Source organism: Coenobita brevimanus, chromosome 19, assembly GCF_032717465.1.
Source record: "Coenobita brevimanus isolate Jiangsu-jjx chromosome 19, ASM3271746v2, whole genome shotgun sequence".
Classification (NCBI taxonomy): domain Eukaryota; kingdom Metazoa; phylum Arthropoda; class Malacostraca; order Decapoda; family Coenobitidae; genus Coenobita; species Coenobita brevimanus.
In genome coordinates this window covers 30,914,742-30,921,230 of record NC_136972.1, presented here as the reverse complement: position 1 = coordinate 30,921,230, position 6,489 = coordinate 30,914,742, and positions in this window count along the sequence as shown.

Below are 6,489 nucleotides of genomic sequence, written 5' to 3'. Positions count from 1 at the left end.
TTCTCGGGGGGCCACAGGACCAAAAAGGTTGGGAACCACTGCACTATAACATCACAAACAAAATACAAAATGCCTTCCCTCCATCCTGAACGTACTATAATTCATTTACATTAAGTAAGCTCGTATTTTCGTATTTTTGCAGCTTATTTCATGTATCTTAGTTAAAAGAAAAAAATACTACGAGCCGGTGAATAAAACCAACACTTGTAGACGAAGACTATAATTACCAAACAGTTTCGGTGGACACTGCCACCATCTTCAGTGGTCAAGATAGTGAGAGGGAGTGACATACTGACACTACAAGGGTTCCTTTTTATGCCTGTGTGTGTGTGGAAGGGTGGGGTAAAGGTGAGGTGGGGTGGGGTAGATTGTAAGCGGGGATTAACCCAAGGGGGATTTTGGGGGGGACATTACCGGACAGGTCAGGTGTAATTCCTATCTGACCTTACCTGTGTCGTAGCAGGAAGGGACATATCCCAGCTTACAATCTACCCCACCCCACCTCACCTTTACCCCACCCTTTCACACACACACAGGCATAAAAAGGAACCCTTGTATAATCACTATGTCACTCCCTCTCACTATCTTGACCACTGAAGATGGTGGCAGTGTCCACCGAAACTGTTTGGTAATTATATTCTTCGTCTACAAGTGTGGGTTTTATTCACCGTCTATGATTATCACGCAAGAGTGATTCATCCAGCTAATACTACGAGCTCTGTATCTTTTCATAGCCCTTCTTCGTGACTAGCATCGTATTCTAGTTATCTATAGTTACAACTGAGCATTCAAGTTGGAGGGATCACAACTTTAAGCAATTACAGTAAACAAACAAACAAAAAGCAAGTGTCGTCCTCTTGACCTCTCGTCTTCGCAGGAATGCAGCGGTGGCGCCATCTTGTGCGTGGAATGCGTGAAGTGCAGGCTCTTGAGTGGAAGGAGCACGGAGCCACGGGAGACTTAATAATATTCGCTAGTCAGCCAGTCTAGAAGCCTGGGACATTTGCCTGAAATAATAATAATAATAATAATAATAATAATAATAATAGAAATAACAACAAAACCAGTCATATACATAATTCAATACCTTAGTCACTCGATCTGTCCATTCCGCCCCTTCAGTACGAGGACGCATTTCTGTAAGCTATTTTTTTCTAACATGGGAGGTTCGATACGTTTGATTAAGCCTATCCATAAGACTCCTAAAGCTGAGTAAATGCCTCTGAAAGTTGCAAAATATAAAATATAAAACGTCTATATGATATAAAAACCTTTGTTCACCTGCGGGACTCGATCTGTGGCGCCTAGAACAAGTGCTGACGTCATGTTTACACTTTGCTACCTTTAGACGATTTCCTGGAGCTTAAAGAAACCCTCTCGGGATGATGGGACAGACACAATAACTCCTTCAGACAGAGAATGACTTAGTTACTTTGTTCTAGGTAACCGGACGATTTTATTCAGCTTAGGAGATCCCCTCGTAGTGAAGGGGTTGATGGTGACTGTATCTTAACCCCTCCAGTACGAAATTTCTCTCCAGAGTTGAAGAAAATCGTCTGGAGGAAGAAAGATGAATATGGAAAAAAGTGTTAATGTGGACAATGAGTTAGATAAGACTGGTTTGGTTAAGGTAGGGTAGGGATGGGACGGTTGTGGCAGGGTGGGGTAGCGTTGGGTCGGTTATGGCCGGGTGGGGTAAGGTTGGGTTAGTTTTGGCAGGGCGGCGTAGGATTGGGCCGGTTTTGGCAGGGTGTGGTAGGACTGGGTCGGTTATGGCAGGGTGTGGTAGGAATGGTTCGGTTTTGACAGGGTGGGGTAGCGTTGGGTCGGTTTTGGCCGGGTGGGGTAGGGTTGGATCGGTTTTGGCAGGGTGGGGTAGGGTTGGATCGGTTTTGGCAGGGTGGGGTAGGACTGGGTCAGTTTTGTCAGGGTGAGGTAGGATTGTGTCGGTTATGACAGAGTATAGAATAGGTTTTGGTTGGTTTTGGCAGCGTGGGTTAGGATTTGGTCGGTTTTGGCAGAGTGGGGTTTGATTGGGTCGGTTTTGGCAGGGTGGGGTAGGATTGGGTCGGTTTTTGCAGGGTGAGGTAGGATTGGGTCGGTTTGGACAGGGTGTTAGGACTCCATATTATAATTACAAATCATAATAGTTCCGTCATATCCAACGCCTATTTCACTCAGTTATAATACTATGTCTCATCAGATTTGGGGCGATCTTCTCTACGATTTTTGTTCATCCCCGCTTAGTTCAGTCCTTTAGTTCATTCATGACCCTTGGCTTTCCTTTTTTTTTTTTTTTTTATGAGGTGGAGCGCAGGGGCACGAGGCTAGACCACCATTAGTCCAGAATATTAAAGGGTAGGCCACCAAGCTACGCCCTGGTAACGTCTACACGTCAAAACATCTGTCCACCTCTGGGACTTGAACTGCGGAGCGCTGGACGCAGAGCTCTCGGTTTGCGGATGTCACTTTTACTCTTTGCTAGCTTCTGACGATATCCTACAGCTTCAGAAAACCCTCTTAGGATGACGGGACAGAATCATTTAACTTGTGCTGGAGTCTACTGTGTACTCTGTTCCATGTCTTTGGAAACTAGAGTATAGCATTGTATGCTTTCTTTGCATACTTTACTTTTTCTGTGATATTGTATTTTAGTCATTTGTAATACCATAAAGGGCAAAGTAAAGTTGATATACAGCTGATTCTTTTATTATCTTTAGTGTTTTACAAGAGTTTACAATTACAATACATTTACAAAGTATACAAGTAGCAATGGCAGCAGCTGTTAGGTTACTCTGGCAGAAGATTTTATATATTTAAGTATAAGTATCTCAAAGTATATCACAAAAGTATTGGACTAGAGCAAATGTTTCAAGGATTATCAAAGTATATCAGTTAAATACGGGCAAGATACCTTTAGCAATTAATATTATGTAGTAGGTCCTATGTCTATCTCCAACTCGCTCCCTCGCTCCTACTCGCCCCTCTACCCTCTCTCCATCACGCTCACTCTAGAATGACAGAAAAAGAAAAAGCGCATAAAAAAGTAAAGGTGGGGAAGTGAAAGAAGCACTAAAGCAGACAGACACTAACAGACAGACACACCATCCCAGCACGTTCGGCTGCGCTGAGGACAGGCAGACAGGACAGACGGAGAGGAAGATGGAAGTGGAAGGAAGTCCCCCCTTTCCCGCCTCCCCCCACCCCACCTCCCTCCCCAGACCCACCTACCTGCCACACCCAGCCTAGTATGATGGGAACTAAACACACACACACACACACACACACACACACACACACACACACACACACACACACACACACACACACAAATCACGCACACACAATCACACCCTAAAGGAAAATACAAAGAAAAATACAACCTGTCACCTGTCCTGTCCGGCGCTCAGATCTCCCTGCAGGCTCTCCGGTCTCCCCTGGTCTCTCGGCCGTCTCGTCTCTCCCTCGTAGCCGTCTCTGCATCGCCTGGGGAAATACAGGAACATCAAAGGTGCCTAAGGAATGCAATGCCTACCAGAGTAACGCAATACAGGTGCCGCCACAGCTGCTGCTACCCTCCCTACCACATCACCTATCAGTACAAGCTACAACACACGCTGCACCAGTTCCTCTGCAGGGCTTGCCATGTTCTCGAGCGGCCATCTCGTCGTCTACAGCTGCTATTTCTTCCGTAGTTGCCACCCCTTCTTCTGAGGTTGCCATCTCGTCTTCTGAGGTTGCCATCTCGTCTTCTGGGGCTGCAGCTTCGCCTTCCCCCTCGCCTGCAGTTGCCATCTCGCTGGCCAGGGTTGACATCTCGTCCTCCGGCGTTTCCATCGTTTTCTGTGGAGCAAATATCAATTAGGCCAAAGTACGCACTATATGCTACTGCTGAGCCTATGTCCCGTATTCTGGGTGGCATAGGAGGCTTCGTAGCGCATTTCCCTGAGAGATTTATTTTCCATAACACCAACATTATATTGCAAACTTACGTCAATGTCTTCTAACCCCAACTTGTCACCCAATTCCTTCCCATTCCACACATCCTTCCTTTAGGTTCTTCACAGTCATACTGTACCATCACCACACCCACACTACCACCACCACCACCACGACCACACTCCATCACAACCACTAGCATAACACTATCACCACTACCACGACCACGTACTACCACCACATCACAACCACACACCACCACCACCAACACCGCTGACATCACCGCCGTCACAACCACCACACAGCTATCAGTGCTCTCGTGCAAAATTTGTCAGAGAGAGAGAGAGAGAGAGAATTTTTGTGCGTGTGCGTGTGTGATGCGTGTGTGATGCGTGTGTGGTGCGTGTGTGTGTGTGTGTGTGTGTGTGTGTGTGTGTGTGTGTGTGTGTGTGAAAATAACTCTTTTAACAATAAACAAAATGCATGACTAAGTGTACGATGTGAGAAAAGCTCAGAAAAAAATATTTCAAATTTCAAAAAGTTTAAAAATGGTTCAAATACCTTTTACTTGTGAAGAAAGCTATTATTTCCCACTCCTGTCGTCTGTCGTGTCGGTGTAAATATCCTTTGCTTGCCTGGCCGTGTAAATATCCTCTGCCTGCTTGATCGTGCGAAAATCCTCTTCTTTCTTCGTGTCAATGGAAAAATTCAACCTGAGAGGTGGAGAGCAGAGGTGTGAGGGTAGGGGAGGTTTGACTGGTAGCAGGGAGATGGGAGGGGGGGTAGAAGGAAGAGGTGAGGGGGTAGGGAAGAGGTGACGCGGTAGGGAAGAGGTGAGGGGGTTGGGAAGAGGTGGGGGGTAGGGAACAGTGGAGGGGGGTTGAGGGAAGAGATGAAGGGGAAATGGGAAGAGGTGAGGGGGGTAGAGGGAAGAGGTGAGGGGGTAGGGACGAGATGAGGGGGTACGGAAGGGGTGACGGGGTAAAGGGAAGAGGTGAGGGGGGTAGAGGAAAGAGGTGAGGGGGTAGAGGGAAGAGGTGAGGGGGTAGGGAAGAGGTGAGGGGGTAGGGTAAAGGAGAGGGAGTAGGGAAGGGGGGAGGGGGTAGAGGGAAGGGGTGAGGGGGGTTGAGGGAAGAGGTGAGGGAGTAGGGAAGAGGGAAGGGAGGTACAGGGAAGAGGGGAGGGAGGTACAGGGAAGAGGGGAGGGAGGTACAGGGAAGAGGGGAGGGGGTAGGGAAGAGGGGAGGGGGTAGGGAAGAGGGGAGGGGGTAGGGAAGAGGTGAGGGGGTAGGGAAGAGGTGAGGGGGTAGGGAAGAGGTGAGGGAGTAGGGAAGGGGGGAGAGGGGGAGGAGGACAGAGGGAAGAGGTGAGGGGGTAGGGAAGAGGGGAGGGGGTAGAGGGAAGAGGGGAGGGGGTAGAGGGAAAAGGGGAGGGGGTAGAGGGAAGAGGGGAGGGGGTAGAGGGAAGAGGGGAGGGGGGTAGAGGGAAGAGGTGAGGAGGTTGGGAAGGGGGGAGGGGGTACAAGGAAGAGGTGAGGAGGTTGGGAAGGGGGGAGGGGGTACAAGGAAGAGGTGAGGGGGCAGGGAAGAAGTGGGGGGTAGGGAAGAGGTGGGGGGTAGGGAAGAGGTGAGGGGGTAGAAGGAAGAGGTGAGGGGGGTAGAGGGAAGAGGTGAGGGGGGTAGAGGGAAGAGGTGAGGGGTAGAGGGAAGAGGTGAAAGGTAGAGGGAAGAGGTGAAGGGGTAGAGGGAAGAGGTGAGGGGGTAGGGAAGAGGTGAGGGGGTAGGGAAGGGGGGAGGGGGTAGGGAAGGGGGGAGGGGGTAGAAGGAAGAGGTGAGGAGGGTAGAGGGAAGAGGCGAGGGGGTAGGGAAAAGGTGAGGGGGTAGGGAAGAGGTGAGGGGGTAGGGAAGAGGTGAGGGGGTAGGGAAGAGGTGAGGGGGTAGGGAAGGGGGACTGGAGTAGCCGGCATAGAGAAGGTGGGAGTTTAGAGATGGTGTGTACAATTAGCCACTGCTACGACGCCAAAACACAAAAATCTACCTCTGGAAATATATCAGTGTGGTTGTTTGTAAATGTTGGCAAATTTAACAATGGTATTTAACATATTTTCCATCGGCTGTTTAATTAGCAAGGAGTATTTGGGACTTTTCATAAACCTCAGGGCACCTTCGAAATAAACAGATGTTAACCAGGATTATTGTATCTCCCTTGCCGGACGGGTGTGTGAATAATGAACTCATTTCTTAGTAGGGATTGTCACCGAAAAAATAGCTTCTTTAGACCCAAGAGCACCAGCATTGTCAACAGCTCGTGTCATAGTGGAAGTGCTGTACCGTGTAAATATGTAGTTATAATACGTCCACATTCACTTCATCCAATAGAGTACACGAATTATTTCTTTTAAGTAATTTCTTGGGGGGTGGGGATACAGACAATCTTCACTCCCTCCCCCCGTAGTACACACAACGCACGACGTCAGAACGCATGCCCTGATCAAGGAAGGGTGTCAATTACTATCTTAATGCAAATATGTGACCGGTACAGTCATGAAAG